This window comes from Triticum aestivum, chromosome 5D (assembly GCF_018294505.1).
Source record: "Triticum aestivum cultivar Chinese Spring chromosome 5D, IWGSC CS RefSeq v2.1, whole genome shotgun sequence".
Taxonomy (NCBI): domain Eukaryota; kingdom Viridiplantae; phylum Streptophyta; class Magnoliopsida; order Poales; family Poaceae; genus Triticum; species Triticum aestivum.
This window is the reverse complement of record NC_057808.1, coordinates 256,936,525-256,947,735: the sequence shown is the minus strand read 5'-3', so window position 1 is coordinate 256,947,735 and position 11,211 is coordinate 256,936,525.

The following is an 11,211-nucleotide window of genomic DNA, read 5'->3' as shown; positions in this document are numbered from 1 at the left end:
CATGATTACATAGAAAAAAATCCTATAGCATTCTATCCTATGAATCAAACGACCAATGTAGGAAAATTATGAGGGGGTCTCTCCAACAGTGTTCCTCGGCTCACACCTAGCATCACGGTGGTCGAACTTTGAGTCATTCATCTGGTACACGTGGCATCTCAGATCTGGTACTCCAATTTTAGGTTGGCTCTATGTGATGTGGCAACTTCATATACTAACCGGATGCTGGCTATACTACTACGGTACTCACACTCCAAGAAGTGACTCGAAAACCATTCATAAATTGAGTCTATGACACGCATTTGCAAATGTACCATTCATTACATACAACAAGTCATCAACACACAACGACAACGATGATACATGTTGGATTATAGATTATTTCCAACAAAACATTCCAAAAAATACTGAAGTTTTCATCACACAACAAATAACAAGAAATGAAATGAACTTCAACTCAACCAATCCTTGGTGTTGGAAACGCTTGCTTTGAACCATAGGTGCTCTAGGAAGGGCCAGCTAATGTCAATATCGAGAGCAACGCATGACTGATCATCCAGGCTGAAGCGGCATATATCAGGAGCAGGGTAGGGAACCACCGTAATGTACGAGGTATAGATACAGTTGCTTCTCATAAATGGTAGTAACGCTGTGTCAACAGCAGCTGGATCGCCTTTAACCATCATTGGATAGTTTGGTCCAAGGAAGAGCGAGTTTGCTCCAAGACTACCAATACTGTACCAGGGAGAAGGTGTTGGCGCTAGCACACTAGTATCCATCCCGAATACCCTGCAACGGGTGTTGGAATAGGTCCGAAGAGGGCGACCATGGGAGACAACACCTGCTACCTCAGTAGTAACAATCAGAGTGCACTATATATAGACAAGAAGAGGTGATCCATCGGAATTAGTTGCCAGGCGCCACTGAGTATATAAGTTCTGCTCGTCCTCATGCTCGTGATCATCACCATCGTCATCTCCCCCTTGGTTATAAAAATTTTCAAGTATAGGTGGTGGAATGATCACAGGACCTTGGAAACACAAGAAGAAGGTGGATGAAACAATTATAATTATGGTGGAAGACAAATGTACCGAAACTACGAGGATCCCATGCAAAAACAGTGCCATGAGTGGTGGCAGCAAACACAAGATCCTCGTATTCAATTGCATCACAGTACTCATCCGTGTACAGAAACTGATTTTTGAGCAATATCCATGGACGAACCGTGGAATCAGTAATGACGGCAACAAGCTTGTCGAAGATAGCAACAACTTGATAGTTCTCATAATTCCAAGAGTGGTTGGGAACTCGAGAAATTGCTATCTTCCGTAGATGATAGTCACCACAATCGTATTTGAACGTACGTAGATCATCTGTGTGCTCAACCTCAGGGCACTCGGAGATTTTTGGAAGTGGAATCTGCTGAAGAGTGTACACATTCACAAGTTCCCACTCGCAATTGTACCCAATATAAACAACCCAATCTCCCTTTGCGCCAGCCCAGGCCTTACCCTGAAGCGATAGCATCTTGACATCACACGTATCGTTATCAAGCGGCATCAACTTGCACAAGGCGAGGCCTCCGTCGTCCGCGCCCATGCGAACAGGCTTATAGCAAAGAAGATAAGGGAGATCAAACCGCTCCTGGACCCTTGGGTTCCTTGTAATTATGTTATTAGTTGAGTCGAGAATGGTCTTGAACGAACCTGCCATGCTAGCCGAGGTGATGACGTCGCGCCGATCAATGAGTTCCCCCACCACGTCATCTTTCAGATCGGGGCAAGAGTAACGGGGTCGTTTCCGGCTTGTTCCCTCCATGGAGAAGACGATCGAACAATGGCAGAAGGAAGGGGGAAGGCAAATGGAGGAGGGAGGAAGAGCGTGCGACAACAGTTCCAAATCGAGAGGGAAAGGCGAAGAGTCGGTGGACGGTTGCCAGTTTGCCACGGTACACGAGAGGCGCCCCGGCCTACACGTCCTTCCGGAAATTGTACAAAAGGACTCGCCATTGTCTCACTGACATGTTGGAATGGGACCACATGTCAACGAAACATGGTGTGTAATTTCTCGTGCAAAATGCGATCTGGCCGCGTTGGCCCGAGGTGCCGCATTAGTTATCGACCTTTATTTTTTTAATGGTGTGTCGTTCAGTTTTGAAGCATGACTAACTGGTACTGTTTGCAGAGAAAATATAAACTACTCTACCACTACTCCACCTATAGTACTAGTAGTATAAAAAATATATATAGGCTGGAGCTTCAGAGCTTTCTTGCTAAGGGGTGCCCACTTGCTTCTCACACTATCACCCTCTCTCTAGATCTAAAAAAGACGGCCTCTCTCTCCCTCCTCACCGGTGGTCACAGATCCGCCGGGGAAGAAAAGGACGTGCAGCGTTGACGCACTCATCATCGGCGTGCGAGGTCACGCACTGACGACAAGGCCATCCTCTCAGATCTGGCACCCGCGCGGGATGGCCTCCGTCCCCAAGCTCACTGTCGTAGTGCGTGCGGAGGACGACGACCACGAGCGAAGCCACTTCCCGCCGACCCTCAGGTATGCTACCTCTTTTCGAACCATACCCTTGTTCTATTGCCCCATCTGCCACGTCGCTGCATGTGGATCTTTTTCCACTCCACCATCTTCCCAATTTGCTATCCTCTGCTCCGCTGGTCACACAGAAGAAAACCTTAATTTGCACTATTAAAGGAAACCCTACTTCATGCAGACTAATCCATGTCTGGGTTGAATAAGGAAAGGAAGGGAGACTGTACTGTCCAAGAGAGTAGGCATCGAACCCGCATCTAGGTTGCAAAGGGGAAAATCAGTAGCAAAGGAACGAGTCTCGTGTCTCTTGGTTGAAGAAGGGTAGAAAGGCATGACAATGCAATAGAAAATGACCAGGTCGATCAGTTTGTTGTCCTCACATAGGAAAAAGGTGGCTAAACAGGAAAAAAAATGGGACATAATCCACATATGCTGCCTGGATATTTGTTGCTCTGGGCGACCATACCTCCAACACAACTCTATGCGTCCGTGGAGGTACATCATACTGGTGCGCCCACTGTCCGTATGGGCCTCCCATGCTCTTATTGTCACTTTTTTGCTGTTAGTATAACGCCAGCAGTCAAGTCAAGCAATGCTACTGCTAAAGTGATGCCACATTTAACTAATGCCGCACTCAATCTAATGCCACCGATAAATTTAAGCAATCCCATTTAATATCACTGGATTATTTCAAGGTCAGGTGTTGATTGTGGATGTATTAAAGATTTTTCAGCTAAGGCATTCTAATGCTGTTGCACAGCCAGTATACCAACGACGAAACTTGTTACTACCTTCAGATTTTTGCACTGTTAATGCTTATAGATTACATACGTCACTTTCATGAGATAAGTTATTTTTTTTGTACAGTGTCACCAAAATGCCAAGGCATTGATGTCATTTTATTTTGGTTAAACTGCACAAAAAATTATGAAGACAAGAGGAAAGGTCAAGAGTGGGCCCTCCTCCACCGGCTGTTCTCTTGATTCGTTCGATCAAGTTTTTATGTTTGATCGATTATCAAGATTGGGATAGCAATTTTTAAGGTCCCCCCGAGTTCGACATGATATTTACCTTGGAGGTACATGGTTTGCAATTTTTTTATACTGTCATTAGTTAATAATGCTAGTTACGTTCAGACTTTTGTATTTGGTTTAATGCTCATGCACAACTAGTATACCAATGCTGAAACGTGTTACCTTTACATTTTGTATTGTTAATTCTTATAGAAATCTTCCAGTGCTAGAGTTTATTGAAATCTATTTAGTAAAACCATTGTACTATACCCTGTAATAAAATAACTACTCTACTGTTGCACTAGCCACTGGATTAGTGTATTTTTGTAGTATTCGAAATTTTGAATGGTGTTGCATTAGCGTATGGACATAAATAAAGTGTGGCAAGCTTTCCCAGATATGTGCTCAAGAAAACTACTACCTGTTTTTCTAAATACTAGACGTTTGGGTACTTTAAATTGAACCGCGAAAACGTCTTATATTAAGGAACAGAGGGTGTAGAGTTCACTCAAATTATCACGGTAAAGCTAGTCACACCTTTGTTAAAATTAATGTTCATTATGTTATCGGAGGAGGTCTGCAAGTTTGTCTCAAATGCCTGTCGACTACATACCTAACATCATGATGTAATGTTAATTCATTTCCTTTTGTACAGTGTCACTGAATTGTCAAGGCGGTGATGGCATTTTATTTTAGTTGAACTGCACAAAATATGCTTAAAAGAAGAGGAAAGGTCAGGAATCGATCATTCTTTCAGAAAGAACTATATATGCCTTTCTGACATCACCCGTTGTTGCCTTATTTATTCCTTCAAACATGTGGTTAGAAACAGTCTTGCTACCTTTTCACATTAAGAAATTGGAATGCTTATATTTGTGAGTCTATGCTTCAACTAGTGCCACTTTTATAGTAATCACACTTTCAATATCTATGCAAATAGGGATGCTCGATTTTAATGGAACTGCACAAAAAGTCCAACTGGTTCAACATTAGGAGCATGTTTTCTTCCAAACCTTTATATCCAATTGGTGGCACTATGAGCTGTTCATTACGAAGGTACATGGTTTGCTACTATCTTGCTACTCTTTTTGTACTGTCATTATATAGGAATACTAGTGGTTTGCATGTGAATTTATTGGCAGGGTGGACCTACATTGGAGGTGCAGGACAGGATTCAATGATCGGATGCTCAATTTTGGTTGTATCAATTTCATCTCTCCCATCACTGCGAACATGGATATCCTTGGTCTGATGAAGAATAGGTGCTATATTTCTGCTCTAAACCAGCAAATCAATTCAGTATGAAATTGTCCAGGGCAAAACATGACTGTATGAAATTGTACAGTGCAAAACATGACAGATGCTAATGGGAAGAGACATGTTTAAACCGAAAATACAAGGTGGGGTATATGTTTACTAGCTGCTTGATATTTGTGCAGACAAAGATGTCTGACCGTTGCTATTTGGCAAACACACAAAGTTACCGCAATTTTGGTCGAACTGCACAAGAGAATAGTATAGTCACTGCATGTAGTGCCATTTGAAAATAGACACAGAAAATATTGGATAGTCACTTCATGGACTGCAGAAAAGTAGTACTGTACTATTTATTGGCCAACACTAGGTGCTTCATTGCTTTGGTTTGATTATACAATGGGCATCATTTTTCCTAAGTTAAAGTTTGTATTCCGAAAATAGTCTCGCCATGTGATCGACAGAAGACCAAATCATATTGCAGTGGATGTTCCTCCATCATGTGTGGTTCATTCTCATGGTTCCAGCTGTTGGTGAAACCACTTATGTTTGCAAGAGGAATTGTAGACTTCACAAAAAAAATTGTCTTTCAGTCTGTACTGAATGTGCCAAGAGAAGCATCCATGTTAGTAGGCAGAACTGATGTTTTTTCTAGATCTTTGCTTTTGGAGCCACATATTTGTATATGATCTGTGAATCATTGAGATGCATTAACATGTTGATCTTATGTATGGGAATCGTACTAGTTGGTTTTAGTTGCGACACAAGATCCGAAGTTGCTGATCTTTGCTTTTGGAGCTACACATTTGTATATGATCTGTGAATCATTGAGATGCATTAATAATTCCTTATTTCTGTTCGCTCAGTGTTTACAAGTTACCGATCGATAACTAGCTAGCCTACTAATGCGCTCCTGGCAGTTTTAGTTGCGACGCAAGATCCGAAGTGGCAGTTTTTTGAATAAAAATGCCTACCTCTGAAGAAACTGACAAGCTGCTCTGAAGAAAATGCCATGCGAATCTGAAGAAACAGCCAGCGAAAATGTTCGCAAATGCCTTATCTCCCAGCTAAAGTTCATCAACTAATGCCCTCGGCTGCGACTCATTGCATGCTGCTCCACTTACTGGCTGCGAGCGATTTTGAGTGCGTGCATGCAACCGGCCATAATTAAGGCAGGTAACTGATGCGAAAAAAGATGCGCTTTAATTGTTGCGGACCTTTTAAATCTGTGGAATCATTTTTGACAAGGAGGGAGATGATTCGAGTGCACTCGTTTGACCGTCATGCCGACGTGCGACCCAGCACGGACGGGACGGGACGGCACAGTCATAATTTCAGTTTCTCTAGTTTTCCACGGCAAGCTGGCGCGCTAAGCCATGCCTGCTTAATTATGCATTGAATTCCGATGACCGTCGCGCTACCTTCCGCCTACAAGTACTGTTTCCCGGCCTTTTATGGTGGCACCGTGACCCAACTCGCCCTATCCTCATAAGCCCCCACCGGCCCGACGTCGCTTGCCACTTATCCTCGCTCTCGCCACGTCCGCCATGCCCCCGCCCGTCCGCGATAGGCGAGGTCGGAGGCGGTCACAGCCGGAACTATTGTTCGGTTTTTCACCGGAAGGCAGACGGAGGGAGGAGGCATTCTATCGGTCTTTAGATGGCAATGCGGAGATCGAGGACTTGTTGGAGTGCGACCGCCTGGCAGAAGAGCAGGAGTTGTTGGAGCGCGACCGCTTGGCGGAGGAGCAGCGTATCGCCGATTTGCGCCGCCAGCGGGACATGGAGCAGCAGCGCACCGACACTCTGAGTCACGAGCAGAGCGCCCGCAACTCGTCCGACTACGTGGAGGCCGGTGCCCGGCAAAAAGCCCTGGAGGCTGTCGGGCACGCACGCATAGGCGACGCCGATTTTTACTACCAGCTCGTCAAGTGGGTTTCCCGCTTAGAAGCCGAAGCTTCGGTGGACCACGCCAGCATGGAAAGGGCCAAAGCGCGCGAGCAACGCGCCGTATCGCACCTCTAGCAAGTCCGAGGCGAGGCGGAGGACTCCGGTGCCAGCGTTTAGCGTGTACCGTATATGGCGGTCGGCATCGTCTAGTTAGCTAAGAGTAAGTTAGTACTTGTACGCTACTAGAGTATTAGTGGGAGTAGATAGTTAACTTGGCTATGATGGTTGTCAACGTGGAAGTTCAGTACTCTATATGTGGATCAGACCTGTTACTTTGCTCTGAATGTTGAACTTTCCGTTTGAACGTATGGAATGGGCTGTTATTTTTTAAAATGGGTTGTATTTGTCCTCCACGGGTTTAGAGGCTGACTTGTGGGCCTACCAAGTTGACGCATACAAAATCAGGAGATGATTGTACGTGGAGAGGATGACAGCAGGGACCCGCCAAGGTCATGGCAGTACGCAAGCAAGTGCCTCCTGATTTCAAGCCAATAAAAAAATGGCTCCTCCTAATGGATTTCTGACATCTGGGTCCCATGCCATTGTCAACGTAGTTAATAAACAAGAGAATTGCACAACGAGCGGCTGACACCAGGGACCCAGCAGCTCACCTAGTTATTTTTGTTTTGGGTTAATTTGATAAATGCCACTCTAAATCTGGTGTTTCTGACAAATTCCACTGCAATTTCCAAACTTTGAAAAATGCCATTTCATGCCATTTCCAGTGACATTTTTCGAAGTCTGGAGTGGCGTTTTTCAAAGTTTGCAAATTGCAGTGGCATTTTCCAAAGTTTGCAAAAATTGCAGTGGCATTTTTCAAAGTTTGGAAATTGCAGTGGCATTTTTACGAATCGCCATAATTGGAGTGGCATTTATCTAATTTGTTTTTGAGACCGAAGGAGGGTGTCAACTGGGCTGTGCGGGGCACTCTGGCCTGTCTAGACAGCCTTCTCTTTTATGTTTACCACGGACCAGCCTAGTAGTTTTTTCTTTCTGAAAATGGCTAGCCCAGTTTTTTTGTGATTTGCCAAGTAAGTCGCTTTGTCAGGCCTGTTGGGCTGCAAATCTTTCAAGACGAGGAGAGCTTCATTCGGCTGGCTGAGAAAATGGCCTATCAGTAATGAGAAATTGGCTGTACATTTTTAAAACACATCAAACCGGCAATTAGTTTCAAATTTCTTTTTTTCATTTCGAGACTTTAAATTTTATTAATTTTTATGCGTGGATAATTTGTTGGATTTTGTATTGATATACATTTATTTTTAAAATCAGTTTGAATGTGACTCGAAATTTCAGGATTAAAAACAGTTTGGACCGCACCGAAATATGCAAAATTTCGTATAATTTTTTAACCGTGTCCACAATATGGGCTGTAATGCTAACAAAAAGAATATGGGCTCCAAAAAAACCTTAAGAATTAGCAAATGGGCTATAAATTATTAGAAAATAATGGCATATGGGTTGTATGCTGTTTTCCAGAGATTTGAGGTTTCCTAGAAAAAGGTTGCGCATAAGCAGTGACTGTTGGATGTCCATCCAACGGCCGTCGTGCTTCTTCAATCTCTGCTCTTCTTGCTCCAGCCGCTCAAACAAGCGTCGGCAGGACTGTCTGCTCCCTCCTCCCCGCGGCCGGCTGTGCTGCCGCGCAGGCCTCACCGCCCCACCGTACTCCCATCGCTGGCCTAGCCATCCCTCTACTCACCCACACCTGCTGTTATATATTCTCCAGCGACGGCAGACGAACCAGTAAACCCTCATATAGTCGTACTCCCCTCCGCGTGGGAAACAACTGCCGAGTCTTCCCTGCCTCCGTGTCATTCCCTTCCTAGGCCTCGCCGTCGTCCACCGCCCTGGTGCTCTCGGCGCGGCCTGGTCAACGTGGTCGACGACCGACATGCATCTGAAGTGGACTGTACGTGGAGAGGCTAACAGCTGGGTCCACGGCCGCACGCAAGGAAATGCCTCCTTATTACGCAGAAAGTAATGATTCCTCCACCTGACATCTGGGACCCACCGAAAGGGCCTCTGTATTTTGCAAAAAAAACATTACCGCCGCTGACAGCTCGGACCCACCAGCTATATCTTCGCACGCAAGGAAGTGCCTCCTTATTACGCACAAAAAAATGAATACTCCCCGTTTCTTTTTGTTGCTGCAAGTTCACAACCAAGACGATTTTTATCTTTAGTTAGAACTGCGGCAACAAGCGATGTAATATAACTTCTGTAGTACTTTGATATTATGCATGTTATTTTCCTGTTCAATTTTCCTTTGTATGTCCACCCTACGTGACTGGGTAGGGCTGCCGGCGCGTAAACCCAGGGCGGCGTCTTGGGGACGGATCCCCATTGACCTGCCGGGTGTGCTTGCTGCCGGGCGGACCACCTTACCGCCCTTAGCGCGGCTGCCCAAACTGTCGAGCTTGACTCGAGTCAGAATCGAGAGCGTTGCCAATGCGGAAGGCTACCCTGCCACTCTCGACGCGGCCGCTTGAGCTGTTGAGCGGACTCAAAACAGAACAAGGGCGTTGCCAATTGCGGGAGGGCCCCTTTTGCGTGCAGGTTTTTCATACATAGGCAAGATCTCCGAGGACGATAACCTTATGTATAAAAGGAAATAACTCAAAGCTCTGAATGACTTAGCTTTTCTATGGCCGCGCTGGCGTCCTTCACGTTCGCAGGCGGCGCCCTTTTCTCCTGGCCGTCTCCTTCTTGGGAGCCATGGCGATGAAGAACGCTAGGCTAACTACTAGACTAGATTGTCACAATTGCGCCCCCTACCTGGCGCGCCAAAGATGTCGGTGTGGAACGACACCTATGGGATCCAAGAATCCCTACTACCATTGCTGGAGCGCAGGGGTTGCAAGAAGAGCAGGATTAGTAATCAGCACAAGGATCGTTTACCCAGGTTCGGGCCGCGAGGATGCGTAAAACCCTAGTCCTGCTTTGGTGGCTGTATTGAGTGTTCTTGAGCTTTTGAACTAGCTGCGGTGGCTGCGTGGTTCAAAAGAGCTGAATCCCTCTCCAGTATGCCATGGGCCTCCTTTTATAGTCGAAGGGGGCTGCCACAGTGGCACACAGGAGGTGGAAAGGCGTACAGTACTGCGAGCTTATCGCTCGTATTAGAGGACAAAACGCATTTAATGCACCGCTGAGGTGTCCCCTAGCTTTATCGGGGGCGGAAGCGAGGCCCGTCCCGTCCGTCGCCGCTCCTCCTCGCTTCGACACGCGCCCTGGCCAGCGATGCGTGTGGCGCCATGTAGGCAGGCAGCTGAGGTGGCGCGATGGTAGGGTGTTCACGAAGATCTGCATGCTGCCATGCAGGCGCTTTATGAGTTGGCCTGGGAGCTGCATGTTGCCACGCAGGTGCCTGCCCAGCTGGTTGGGCTGGCAGCTGCATGCGAATGGTGGTGGAGACTTGGTTGGTGCAGGCCTGGCACTGGCCCTGCTGGCGTCCTCGGTGAGGGCCTTGCCAGGTGGCCCGGCAAGGGTCTTCCCGTGGCGCGCTGTCATCCCCGGCAAGGATCTTGCCAGGGGTCTTGTGGCTCTCCTCGGCAAGGATCTTGCCGAGGATCATCGTCTTTCAATCCTTATCGGATCTTGGACACTCCTTGTCTTCACAAAGATCTGCATGCCACCATGGAGGTGCCTCCCGAGCCCTAGTTCCAACGTGGTTGGTTGAGTTGGAGCGCGTGGGCTTGAGGGTGGCTCACTCTGCTGGTGTGGGCGAGCCGCCCCGGCAAGGATCTTGTCGGGGCTGCTGAGGCTTCCCCGGCAAGGGTCTTCCCGGGGGAGCCTGCTTCGTCCTTCTGCTTCTTTGTGTTCTTGGCCTTGGCGTTGCCTTGGCTGTCTTGGGCTTTGGTTTTACCTCGGTTCACCTCCCCTGTCCTGCTTGGTGCGGCCGTGGGTGCGGCTCCGAGTGCCCGTGCACAGGTAAAGGGGTACAAAGGTGCGCCCCTTCTTTTTTACACCGACACGCCTACTCGCGCATACGTACGGCCAGGGCTCGTGTCCATGGCTGGGTCGGAACGGATAAACTGCGTCATCGTCGTGTTCATGGGGAGCCAACCGACTGGGTCGGAACGGAATGCGTCGTCGTGTTCATCGGGAGGGCTTGGATGGAAGAGCCGATGGAAACGAGGTCTGGCGTACCGCAGAACGGAGGAAATGGCCTTGTGTTCGACCGGCCACGGTCGAAACGGGATCCTGTTCATCGGGAGGGGTCTGGCGTACCGCAAAACGGAGGAAACGGACCTCCTACGGTCGAAACAGGGGTCCTGTTGATTGGGAGGGGTGTGGCGTACCGCAAAACGGAGCAAACAGACTTGTGTTGGAGCGCTACGGTTGAAACGGGGGTCCTATTCATCGGGAAGGGTGTGGCGTACCGCAAAACGGGACTCCACGGGATACTATTCATCTCCACCATCGACCCCCTCCAGCCTCCATGGGCTACT